Consider the following 14317-nt stretch of genomic DNA (forward strand, 5'->3'; position numbering starts at 1 on the left):
CGTCACCGTTGAGGACCAGTCGGACTCCGATGACCAGATCAAGCCGGGGCAAAAAGTGACTACCCAGCCCCCAACACCGCTTATCACAAAAAATAAGGCTCAGGTCGAAGCATCGCCTAAAGTCCTTAGCCGAGATCGACAAGTTCCTTCAGAAGCCCTGCCTTCCGGCTCAGCTCCGAAGCCCAAAACCAGGCCTACTGATAACCCAGGACCGAGTACCACTCTCCCAAGAAGGTTGTCGACCCCAAGAGGGTTGTCGAACCGAAGAAGGTCGTCGAACCAAAGGTTGTCGAACCGAGGAAGGTTGTCGAACCGAGGAAGGTGGTCGAACCAAAGGTGGTCGAACCAAAGAAAGTCGTCCAACCCAAAAAGGTTCTCGAGCCGAAAGCTATCGAGCCCAAAGAAGAGCCTCGAACCAAAACGGGTCGTCGATCCAAAAAGAACACCCGAACCAACAGTGCTCGAAAAATCATTAAAAATGCACAAGACCTGCAGGTCTAGTAAATTACAAAATCTCCTCGACCTACCTGAAAGGTACTTGACCTCAAACTCTGAAAACTGAGCAAATGTGACAAGATAACAAGATTTAAAAGCATTTTTATTGCTCATTTACTTTGTGAGCAATAAAGATGCCTTTAAATCTTGCTGTCTTGTCACATTTCTTCTGCTTTCAGAGGCAGAGGTCAAGAGTCAGTTTGTATTCCTACTCGCCAGAAAGGGCGAGTAGGACCTAAAAATAGACCGACCTTAATCAATCTGACTCGCAAATGGGAGCGGTCGAGTGAATTTTTCGAGCCCTGCCCAAAGAAGGCCGTCGATCCTAAAAAGAGTCTTGATCAACAAAAACAGGATCACACTACAAAGCCCGTCGAGCCGAAAAAAGCCATTGACTCGACCAAAAACATTGAGCCGAAAAAGGCCGTCTAGCATAAACAATGTATCGAACCAAAAGCTCCGGTCGATCCGAAACAGGTCGTCGAGCCAAAAAAGGTTACCGACCCGAAAGCAACAGCCGAGCCGAAAAAAGCTCCACAATCAAAGGCCCTCGAGCCAAAGACTCACAAACAAGTTACTAAGCCAAAAACATCGGCGCCAAAGCCACGGACAGTTAAGGAAGAACTCTTCCATCCTGATCCAGTGAGTGAGGAACAACCTAAATTGTATATAGACCCTGAAACAGGACACGTTACAGTTTACACCCGGAAAAAGAGACCATTGGACACGAAAACTCCTTCCCCTGTTCCTCCAAAGAAAAAAAGACTCGGGACATCTCCCTCAAGGCCTTTTACTCCTCCTCCTTTCTTTCCTAAAATGCCTTTTGTGCCCTACTATCCTACAGATTCAGATTATAATGATGAAGATAACATGGGGTAGATCCTCAGGATAATTTTAATGAACCAGAGGATCCTGATGCACAGGATGACACATGGGATGACCAGAATGATCCATATGACCCACAACCCATCCCAGACACCTCCCCATACCCTACAAAGCTGTAGCCTACTGACAACACCATTGTTTTAAACCAACTGCTGAATAGGGCAGCAAAATGCCTCAATGTCGACATGCACACTGACCCAATAGAAGATTTTCTATTTGACACTTTTCCTACTTCTGAGAAAATGTCAGGACACTTCCTATGTTAAAAGGGGTACTAAAACACGCGCCAGACATATTCAAAGATCCAGCCAGAGCACGTGTACTCAATCCCAGGATTGAGAAGAAATATAAAGCGGCCCATACAGACCCTTCTTATATTAAATCCCAGTTGCCTTTAGACTCACTAGTAGTAGCAAACGCTAGATATTAGAAGCCTCAGGCAAAAGAGTAGCCTCACAGGCTACTAATTCATGGAGCATTGCGAACACACAAGCTCTACTAGCACGCTATGATAGAGCACATTACGATCAACTTGAAGGTTTACTGCAACACTTGCCAGAACCTTTTAAATCTCAGGCTAACTACCTCCTACAGGAAGGCAAATTTGTAACCAATGCTTCCATTAAATGTGCGCTTGACGCAGCTGACACATCAGCCAGGTCCATTAATACTAGCGTATTACTACGCAGACACGCGTGGCTACGCATCTCTGGTTTTTAAAACTAGGTGCAATCCACCATCCTCAACCAACCAGTTAACCAAGACTTCCTGTTTGGCCCTGCAGTAGATTCCATCTTAGACAAAATGAAAAAAGATACCGAAACTGCTAAGTCTATGGGCGCATTTCAGTTTCAACAACATAGAGGTTCCTTTCGTCGCTCCTCCTACAGTGGCTCTGCAAGAGGCAACACATCACAAACTTCCTCTACATAAAAAAGCAACACCCAAAGTTCCTTTAATAAAGGCTCCAACAGAGGAGGTTATAGGGGCAACAATAACAAGGGCAGGGGGCGTGGCGGCAATAACACCAGAGCCTCCACTGCCGCCAAACAGTGACTTCATCACACTCCCTCCAGACCATCCAACACCAGTCGGAGGCAGAATTAAACAATTCCTACCAGTCTGGAACTACATTACCACAGACCGGTGGGTGAGACAAATTATCCAGTATGGTTATTGCCTGGAACTCACGACTACTCCTCCTAACATACCACCGAAACACCGTCCTATGTCCAAAGAACACATCACACTTTTACAACAAGAGGTCTCGTCCATGGTACAAAAGGGAGCAATAGAACCAGTCCCTTTTCAACACCAGGGAACAGGGGTATACTCTCTATACTTCCTAATTCCCAAAAAGGATGGATTCCTCAGACCCATACTAGACCTCAGACCGCTAAATCAATACATACTCTAAGAGCATTTCCATATGATTACTCTACAACAAGTACTCCCGTTACTCCAGCAAGGCGACTTCCTTGCTACATTAGACCTCAAAAGATGCATATTTTCACAAACCTATACATCCATCTCACAGGAAATACCTCCGGTTCACAATAGAAGGTCAACATTATCAATTCAAAGTTCTCTCCTTTGGGGTGACTACAGCCACAAGGGTTTTCACAAAATGTCTAGCGGTAGTAGCAGCACACTTCAGAAGGCAACACATCCACGTGTTTCCATACCTCGACGATTGTCTCATAAAGGCCAACTCGTACGCGCAGTGTGCAAGCCATACGTCTAAGACACTCCAGCTGCTGCACAGTCTGGGTTTTTCCATAAATTATCCAAAAGCACATCTACAGTCCTTCCGCATACAGCAATATCTGGGAGCTACAATAGATACCTCAGTAGCAAAGGCATATCCAAATCCAGCCAGGATAGCCAACATGCAGACTCTCATTCAAAAGTTTCAGCCACAACACTCTTTGCCAGCTCGAGTGTTCATGCAGCTCATAGGCATGATGGCCTCCTGCATATTCATTGTCCCTCATTCCAGACTTCAAATGCGTCCATTGCAAGAATGCCTAGCACGGCAGTGGAACCAAGCTCAAGGACAACTAAAAGACCTAGTGTTGGTAGACAGTCGCGCTTACAACTCTCTGCAGTGGTGGAACCCACAAAACCGTTCCAAGGGGCGACTGTTCCAAGAGCCGGTTCCACAAGTAGTACTAACAGCGGCCGCATCACTGACAGGTTGGGGAGCCCACTTACTTCAATACACAGTCCAAGGGCTCTGGACAATCAAACAAAAGACACTGCATATCAACCACTTGGAGTTGCTAGCAATATTTCTGGCACTGAAAGCATTCCAGAAATACTTGTACAACAAGGCTGTGTTGATCCGGACGGACAACATGACAGCCATGTATTACATCCAGAAACAAGGAGGGACACACTCTCCACAGCTGTCTCACCTAGCACAGAGCATATGGAGGTGGGCAATTCCAAAAAAACATTTTTCTCGTAGCAGAACACCTGCCAGGGAAAGGCAATCAAATAGCAGATCTGTTAAGCAGACACAGCCAGCAGCTACACGAATGGGAGATTCACCCTCAAGTTCTCCAACCATTCTTCCAATAATGGGGGCATTCAGAGATAGATCTGTTTGCCACAAACGAAAACTCAAAATGCCAGTACTTTGCCGCCAGGTTCCCACATCCGTTGTCACAGGGCAATGCGATATGGATGAACTGGTCAGGCAGGTTTGCGTACGCTTTTCCACCAGCCCCACTAATTCCGCTGGTGGCACGCAAACTACGCCAGCAGTCACTCACAATGATCCTGGTTGCTCCCACATGGGCAAGACAGCCATGGTACACAACGTTCCTAGAACTTTCAGTAATTCCTCACCAAAGACTGCGCCTCTCGCCCCATCGTTTAACTCCAAACCATGGAGAAATCAGGCACCCAGATCCCAATCAGATGAACCTGGTGATCTGGCTCCTGAAGTCTTAGAGTTTGGATACCTTAACTTGCCTCCTGATTGCATGAACATTATCAAGGAGGCAAGACGGCCAACTACTAGAGCATGCTATGCAGCTAAATGGATAAGATTTGTAATTTTATTGCAATAATAACCATTAGATGCTTCCATCCAAAACATCTGTTACCTCTTGCATCTCCAAAGATGCAATCTAGCATACTCCTCCATAAGGCTACATCTTGCTGCTATAGCAGCATATCTCCAGAACAGACAACACCTGTCCCTGTTTAGAGTACCCCCAATCAAAGCTTTTATGGAAGGTCTTATAAGGATAATCCCTCCAAAGCACCCACCTTCACCAGTCTGGAACTTAAATATAGTACTTACCAGACTTATGGGACCTCCTTTCGAACCACTTCATTCGTGTGAATTACATTTTCTAACATGGAAGGTGGCATTTTTGATTGCCATTACCTCCCTCAGGTGAGAGAGTGAGCTATAGGCACTAACCATTCAAGAACCTTTCATGCAAATAAGTAGTACTTCGGACTAACCCGAAGTTCATGCCAAAAGTCATATCCACTTTCCATATCAATATATCTATAGAATTGCCAGTTTTCTTTCAAAACCCACAGTCAGTTGCTGAAAGAGCCCTACACACACTAGATGTAAGGAGAGCTCTGCTATATTATGTTGACAGGACTACATCATTTAGGAAAACAAAGCAACTGGTTGTTGCTTTTTCCCCACAACATAAATGTAATCCCATCTCAAAATCAGGAATAGCCAGATAGATAGTTAAATGCATTCAAATATGCTATCAAAAAGCTAAACGCACTCTAACAGTTCCCCCAAAAGCACACACTACGCGTAAAATGGGGGCATCCATGGCTTTCCTAGGGAATATTCCTCTTGAAGACATATTTAGGGCAGCTACATGGTCTACCATACACACTTTCACTAAACACTATTGTGTAGACGTGCAAACAAAGCAGCAAGCTGCTGTAGGCCAGGCTGTCCTTAAAACTCTTTTTCATACTGCTGCAGCTGGTACAGGTGACTTTCAATGAATTTTCAAATAAAGTTGTATTACTTCAATCTTTTCTTCATTTGTCAAAATAAACTTCTATCATTTTGTTGTTTTCACATAGTTGCAACGTTTAGAATGCATCTGGCTTCAACTTAATCAATCTGACTCGCAAATGGGAGCGGTCGAGTGAATTTTTCGAGCCCTGCCCAAAGAAGGCCGTCGATCCTAAAAAGAGTGTCGATCAACAAAAACAGGATCACACTACAAAGCCAGTCGAGCCGAAAAAAGCCATTGACTCGACTAAAAACATTGAGCCGAAAAAGGCCGTCTAGCATAAAAAATGTATCGAACCAAAAGCTCCGGTCGATCCGAAACAGGTCGTCGAGCCAAAAAAGGTTACTGACCCGAAAGCAACAGCCGAGCCGAAAAAAGCTCCACAATCAAAGGCCCTCGAGCCAAAGACTCACAAACAAGTTACTAAGCCAAAAACATCGGCGCCAAAGCCACGGACAGTTAAGGAAGAACTCTTCCATCTTGATCCAGTGAGTGAGGAACAACCTAAATTGTATATAGACCCTGAAACAGGACACGTTACAGTTTACACCCGGAAAAAGAGACCATTGGACACGAAAACTCCTTCCCCTGTTCCTCCAAAGAAAAAAAGACTCGGGGCATCTCCCTCAAGGCCTTTTACTCCTCCTCCTTTCTTTCCTAAAATGCCTTTTGTGCCCTACTATCCTACAGATTCAGATTATAATGATGAAGATAACATGGGGGTAGATCCTCAGGATAATTTTAATGAACCAGAGGATCCTGATGCACAGGATGACACCTGGGATGACCAGAATGATCCATATGACCCACAACCCATCCCAGACACCTCCCCATACCCTACAAAGCTGTAGCCTACTGACAACACCATTGTTTTAAACCAACTGCTGGATAGGGCAGTAAAATACCTCAATGTCGACATGCACACTGACCCAATAGAAGAAGATTTTCTATTTGACACTTTTCCTACTGCTGAGAAAAATGTCAGGACACTTCCTATGTTAAAAGGGGTACTAAAACACGCACCAGACATATTCAAAGATCCAGCCAGAGCACGTGTACTCAATCCCAGGATTGAGAAGAAATATAAAGCGGCCCATACAGACCCTTCTTATATTAAATCCCAGTTGCCTGTAGACTCACTAGTAGTAGCAAACGCTATATATTAGAAGCCTCAGGCAAAAGAGTAGCCTCACAGGCCTGCTAATTCATGGAGCATTGCGAACACACAAGCTCTACTAGCACGCTATGATAGAGCACATTACGATCAACTTGAAGGTTTACTGCAACACCTGCCAGAACCTTTTAAATCTCAGGCTAACTACCTCCTACAGGAAGGCAAATTTGTAACCAATACTTCCATTAAATGTGTGCTTGACGCAGCTGACACATCAGCCAGGTCCATTAATACTAGCGTATTACTACGCAGACACGCGTGGCTACGCATCTCTGGTTTTTAAAACTAGGTGCAATCCACCATCCTAAACCAACCAGTTAACCAAGACTTCCTGTTTGGCCCTGCAGTAGATACCATCTTAGACCAAATGAAAAAAGATACCGAAACTGCTAAGTCTATGTGCGCATTTCAGTTTCAACAACATAGAGGTTCCTTTCGTCGCTCCTCCTACAGTGGCTCCGCAAGAGGCAACACATCACAAACTTCCTCTACATAAAAAAGCAACACCCAAAGTTCCTTTAATAAAGGCTCCAACAGAGGAGGTTATAGGGGCAACAATAACAAGGGCAGGGGGCGTGGCGGCAATAACACCAGGCTACCGGAGCGTTACGAAGATACACTGACAGGATTTGTACCGAAACTACGGTGAAGATGCAAAACCTATGATAAATCACATCAAATCTCTCTGAATTAAAATATTGAAGGAAGCGGTTGCGATTCATTTCGTGTAAAACATCCGACGGTAGAAGTCCTTTTCCTGGAGGGCTTTAAAGAACCCAAAAATAAGATAAACACCGTTTTTAATTAAAGGAAGACAACAAACTCTCGTATCAGTAACTATCTGAAGGATCGCTGCCTGACATAACTGGAACTCCTAAAAGTATAATCTCAAAAAGCTCTGAATTTGCGATCGAAGCAGGGTTCGAGTCCATTGACAAACCGAAGATACCCGACCATGCAGGGGTTATAAAATATCGTTTTGAATATCTGAGTATTCTGCAAGAAAGGTCCTGAGGAAGGTGGTTTTACACCGCCGAAATGCGTCGACCTTGCGTATAAATTCGCACTTCAACCTGCGATCCCTCAGACGCAGAATTAGGAGTGAATGTAGTATGTATGATGAGAGTAGGGTGTATGTAATTGTAAGAATGTTTTCTTTTTTTACCTTGTTTTCTCTGCATGGAATGGTTTTTTACTGACTTCATTGTAGTACTATGTGTTTTATATAATGTGTTTTTGGAAATGTATAAATTGAGATGACAAATTGATAAATGATAAATTTTGTACTATAAAATATAACTATAAAAAAATAATAAAACTATAAATCAAAAAAATGTTGATGTTGCCACTATGTACTAAAGTATAAAAGTAAAAGTGTTGGAGGTGTATCGTTAGAACTGTAGAGGTCGAGGGGGAATATTTCTTAGTGTTTTTTTGCTTCTCCTCTCTTTCCCTGACCATTGTAGTAAACATAGAGGGGGTCCCATTCTTATGTTAATAACACCAGAGCCTCCACTGCCGCCAAACAGTGACTTCATCACACTCCCTCCAGACCATCCAACAGCAGTCGGAGGCAGAATCAAACAATTCCTACCAGTCTGGAACTCCATTACCACAGACCAGTGGGTGAGACAAATTATCCAGTATGGTTATTGCCTGGAACTCACTACTACTCCTCCTAACATCAATCAATCAAAGACATTTATAAAGCGCACTACTCACCCGGAGGGTCTCAAGGCGCTTGGGGAGAGGGGGTCCGCTACTGCTCGAACAGCCAGGTCTTGAGCTTCTTCCTGAAGGAGAGGTGGTCTTGGGTCAGGCGCAGGGCGGTCGGGAGGGAGTGCCAGGTCTTGGCGGCCAGGTAGGAGAAGGACCTTCCTCCTGTTGTCGCTCTTCGGATGCGGGGGACGGCGGCGAGGGCGTGACTGGTAGATCGGAGATGGCGTTTGGGAGCGTAGAAGTTGAGGCGGTTGTTGAGGTAACTCGGGCCTTGGTCGTGTAGGGCTTTGTGCGCGTGGGTGAGGAGACGGAAGGTGATTCTCTTGTTGACGGGGAGCCAGTGCAGGTCTCTAAGGTGTCCGGAGATGTGGCTGCGTCGGGGGATGTCGAGGACGAGTCTGGCTGAGGCGTTCTGGTTCCGCTGGAGTCTCTTCTGGAGCTTGGCGGTGGTTCCGGCGTAGAGGGCGTTGCCGTAGTCCAGTCGGCTGGTGACGAGGGCCTGGGTGACCGTCTTCCTGGTCTCGATGGGGATCCACCGGAAGATCTTCCGTAGCATGCGCAGGATGTTGAAGCATGACGAGGAGACGGCGTTGACTTGTCTGGTCATGGAGAGGGAGGAGTCCAAGATGAAGCCCAGGTTGTGTGCGTGGTCTGTGGGTTTGGGTGCGGTACCCAAGGCGGGGGGCCACCAGGAGTCGTCCCAGGCGGAGGGCGAGGAGCCCAGGATGAGGACTTCCGTCTTGTCTGAGTTCAGTTTCAGGCGGCTGGTCGTCATCCACTCGGCTACGTCTTTCATCCTTCGTGTAGGTTGGTTCTGGCGGCGTCGGGGTCGTTGGTCAGGGAGAGGATCAGCTGGGTGTCGTCGGCGTAGGAGATGATGTTGAGGTTGTGTTGGCGTGCGATGGCCGCAAGGGGGCTCATGTAGACGTTGAAGAGGGTGGGGCTGAGCGAGGACCCTTGAGGGACGCCGCAGATGACTTTGGTGGCCTCTGACTTGTACGGTGGTAGGCGGACTCTGTGTGTCCTTCCGTCGAGGAAGGAGATGATCCATTCCAGTGCCTTCTCCTGGATTCCGACGTTGCTGAGGCGCTGCACTAGGGTGCGGTGACAGACTGTGTCGAATGCTGCGGAGAGGTCTAGGAGGATGAGGGCCGCTGTTTCTCCGTTGTCCAGCAGGGTTCGGATGTCATCGGTGGCGGCGATGAGGGCGGTCTCGGTGCTGTGGTTGGCTCGGAAGCCAGACTGAGAGGGGTCGAGGGATCCATTCGTCTCGAGGAAGGCGGCCAGCTGCTTGTTGACGGTCTTCTCGATGACTTTGGCTGGAAACGGGAGGAGCGAGATGGGGCGGTAGTTCTTGAGTTCGGTGGGGTCCGCTGTTGGTTTCTTTAGTAGAGCGCTGAGTTCGGCGTGCTTCCAGCTCTCAGGGAAGGTGGCGGTGTTGAAGGAGATGTTGATGATGTCCCGCAGGTGGGGTGCGATGACGGCGTCGGCCTTGTTGAAGACGTGGTGAGGGCAGGGGTCGATCGGAGATCCGGAGTGGATAGAGTTCATCGTGTGGATGGTGTCTTCTGTGTTGATCGAGGTCCAGGCGCTGAGGGAGGTGGTGGGGGGCGTTGGTGCGGTCGTGGGGAGCGTTGGTTGTGTGCTGAAGCTGTTGTGTATGTCGGCGATCTTGTTGTGGAAGTAGGAGGCGAGGGAGTTGCAGAGGTCTTGCGATGGGGTGATGTCGTTGGATCCAGCGTTGGGGTTGGAGAGCTCTTTCACGATGTTGAAGAGTTCCTTGCAGTTGTGTGCGTTGTTGTCCAGCCGGTCCTTGAATGCTGTTTTCTTGGTGGCGTGGATCAGTTGATGGTGCTTTCGGGTGGCGATCTGGAGGGTGGTCATGTTGTCGGGTGTTGGCTCCCTTCTCCAGGCTTTCTCGAGGGCTCGGCAGTTCTTCTTGGAGCTCTTGAGTTCGTCTGTGAACCATGGGGCCTTCTTGCTGCCGGGTCTGCTGGGCGGGGTCTTCAGTGGGGCGAGTTCGTCCGCGCAGTTGCTGATCCACTTTGTGAGGTTGTCGGCGGCCTGGCTTGGGTTCGCTGAGCTGGCGGGAGGGTGCTGGCTCAGGGAAGCGGCGAGCTGGTCGGCTGTGATCTTGTTCCAGCTTCTTCGTGCAACCTGTTGCTGGTGGTGGTGGATCGTGGTTCTTCTGAAGGTGAGGTGGATGCAGCTGTGGTCCGTCCAGTGGAGTCCGGTGGCATGGCTGAAGGCGATGTCTTTGCTGGATGAGAAGACGGCGTCGAGTGTGTGTCCGGCGAGGTGGGTGGGGGTGGTCACCAGCTGCTTGAGTCCGAGGGTGGCGAGGTTGTCAAGCAGGGTGGTGGTGTTGCGGTCGTTGTCGTTCTCCAGGTGGAAGTTGATGTCCCCCAGGAGGATGTAGTCGGCGGAGGGGAGGGCGTGCGGGCTGATGAAGTCGGCGCTGTCTTCGCTGAATTGTGTGCGTGGTCCCGGGGGTCGGTAGATTAGGGTGCCTCTGAGGGTGGTCTTGGGGTCGGTGTGGATCTGGAAGTGCAGGTGTTTGGCGATTGTCAGGGTGTCGTCGCTGTTGGTCGTGATGCGGATGGTGTCCCTGTGGATGATGGCGATGCCTCCTCCAGTCTGGTTGTTGCGGTCTTTCCGGGTGATCTTGTAGCCCTCTGGGATGGCGATGGCGATGTCGGGCGCTGAGGAGTCGTTCATCCAGGTTTCCGTGAGGAAGGCAACGTCAGGGGCTGTGGTGTCGAGGAGGTTCCAGAGTTCGATGGCGTGTCTGTGGACGGAGCGGGTGTTGAGCAGGATGCACTTGAGGTGGTTGCTGCTGGTGTTCGGCTTGGTGGGTGCTGGTGCGGTGTAGGTCCGGATGCAGGTGAACTTGCAGGCGTGGCAGCTGAAGGGTCCGTGGGTGCGTCTCGGGGTGGCTCGGTAGCATCCCGGGATTCGGCCGGTGTTGAGTGCATAGAGGTCGGTGGCGGCGTAGGTCTGGCGGGAGGGCTGGTGACGGCGGGAGCCAGGGGTCCTGGCACTGGGCGCGGGCCAGGCGCGGACGGGCGCAGATGGGCTTACCTTTGGCGCGCCTTCGGCGCGCAATCGGCGCTCCCGCTGCACGTAACCGCTGCGCGTTCGCACGGTCGCCATATATGGCGAAGTGCGAGGGAGGGCGGAGCAGCTGGGAGGCGGGAGCGGGGAGGGCACAGAAAGAAAGGGGGCGTGGCTAACAACGGAGGCGGGGCGGGAGGAACCGGGGGAGCGAGTACAGGGGGGCAGGCGATGAAAAATTCAATCCTAACAAAGACAATCACAGTTACAGCAAGGGGCACACAGCAAGGAAAAACGGGGCACAGGATCCTAAAAGTCAACAACAGTGAACACAGCACAGAGGATTCAGCACAGAGGGGCACAAAGGGGGACACAGCAAGGAAAAAACGGGGCACAGGAGCCTAAAGGCAACAACAGTGAACACAGCACTAGACCGCAGGAGACCACGCCGCTCGGTGGCAGGGGGCGCGGTCAGGCGGCGGCGGCAGGGTCAGCGAGGCAGGCGGGTGGTGGCAGGCACACGCAGCAGCTGGTGGCCGTGCGGCGCGGGGGTGTCCTAAGCTAGGTCACACTCACCTGCGTCGCACGGTCGCCATATATGGCCAAGTGCGAGGGAGGGCGGAGCAGCTGGGAGGCGGGAGCGGGGAGGGCACAGAAAGAAAGGGGGCGTGGCTAACAACGGAGGCGGGGAGCGGGGCGGGAGGAACCGGGGGAGCGAGTACAGGGGGGCAGGCGATGAAAAATACAATCCTAACAAAGACAATCACAGTTACAGCAAGGGGCACACAGCAAGGAAAAACGGGGCACAGGATCCTAAAAGTCAACAACAGTGAACACAGCACAGAGGGGCACAAAGGGGCACACAGCAAGGAAAACGGGGCACAGGAGCCTAAAGGCAACAACAGTGAACACAGCACTAGACCGCAGGAGACCACGCTGCTCGGTGGCAGGGGGCGCGGTCAGGCGGCAGGGTCAGCGAGGCAGGCGGGTGGTGGCACTTTTACAACAAGAGGTCTTGTCCATGCTACAAAAGGGAGCAATAGAACCAGTCCCTTTTCAACACCAGGGAACAGGGGTATACTCTCTATACTTCCTAATTCCCAAAAAGGATGGATTCCTCAGACCCATACCAGACCTCAGACCGCTAAATCAATACATACTCTCAGAGCATTTCCATATGATTACTCTACAACAAGTACTCCCGTTACTCCAGCAAGGCGACTTCCTTGCTACATTAGACCTCAAAAGATGCATATTTTCACAAACCTATACATCCATCTCACAGGAAATACCTCAGGTTCACAATAGAAGGTCAACATTATCAATTCAAAGTTCTCTCCTTTGGGGTGACTACAGCCACAAGGGTTTTCACAAAATGTCTAGCGGTAGTAGCAGCACACTTCAGAAGGCAACACATCCACGTGTTTCCATACCTCGACGATTGGCTCATAAAGGCCAACACGTACGCGCAGTGTGCAAGCCATACGTCTAAGACACTCCAGCTGCTGCACAGTCTGGGTTTTTCCATAAATTATCCAAAATCACATCTACAGCCCTTCCGCATACAGCAATATCTGGGAGCTACAATAGATACCTCAGTAGCAAAGGCATATCCAAATCCAGCCAGGATAGCCAACATGCAGACTCTCATTCAAAAGTTTCAGCCACAACACTCTTTGCCAGCTCGAGTGTTCATGCAGCTCATAGGCATGATGGCCTCCTGCATATTCATTGTCCCTCATTCCCGACTTCAAATGCGTCCATTGCAAGAATGCCTAGCACGGCAGTGGAACCAAGCTCAAGGACAACTAAAAGACCTAGTGTTGGTAGACAGTCGCGCTTACAACTCTCTGCAGTGTTGGAACCCACAAAACCGTTCCAAGGGGCGACTGTTCCAAGAGCCGGTTCCACAAGTAGTACTAACAGCGGCCGCATCACTGGCAGGTTGGGGAGCCCACTTACTTCAATACACAGTCCAAGGGCTCTGGACAATCAAACAAAAGACACTGCATATCAGCCACTTGGAGTTGCTAGCAATATTTCTGGCACTGAAAGCATTCCAGAAATACTTGTACAACAAGGCCGTGTTGATCCGGACGGACAACATGACAGCCATGTATTACATCCAGAAACAAGAAGGGACACACTCTCCACAGCTGTCTCACCTAGCACAGAGCATATGGAGGTGGGCAATTCCCAAAAAACATTTTTCTCCTAGCAGAACACCTGCCAGGGAAAGGCAATCAAATAGCAGATCTGTTAAGCAGACACAGCCAACAGCTACACGAATGGGAGATTCACCCTCAAGTTCTCCAACCATTCTTCCAATAATGGGGGCATTCAGAGATAGATCTGTTTGCCACAAACGAAAACTCAAAATGCCAGTACTTTGCCGCCAGGTTCCCACATCCGTTGTCACAGGGCAATGCGATATGGATAAACTGGTCAGGCAGGTTTGCGTACGCTTTTCCACCAGCCCCACTAATTCCGCTGGTGGTACGCAAACTACGCCAGCAGTCACTCACAATGATCCTGGTTGCTCCCGCATGGGCAAGACAGCCATGGTACACAACGTTCCTAGAACTTTCAGTAGTTCCCCACCAAAGACTGCGCCTCTCGCCCCATCGTTTAACTCCGAACCATGGAGAAATCAGGCACCCAGATCCCAATCAGATGAACCTGGTGATCTGGCTCCTGAAGTCTTAGAGTTCGGATACCTTAACTTGCCTCCTGATTGCATGAACATTATCAAGGAGGCAAGACGGCCAACTACTAGAGCATGCTATGCAGCTAAATGGATAAGATTTGTAATTTATTGCAATAATAACCATTAGATGCTTCCATCCAAAACATTATCTGTTACCTCTTGCATCTCCAAAGATGCAATCTAGCATACTCCTCCATAATGCTACATCGTGCTGCTATAGCAGCATATCTCCAGAACAGACAACACCTGTCCCTGTTTAGAGTACCCCCAATC

This window comes from Lissotriton helveticus, chromosome 5_1 (genome assembly GCF_964261635.1).
Source record: "Lissotriton helveticus chromosome 5_1, aLisHel1.1, whole genome shotgun sequence".
In the NCBI taxonomy this organism is placed as follows: Eukaryota; Metazoa; Chordata; class Amphibia; order Caudata; family Salamandridae; genus Lissotriton; species Lissotriton helveticus.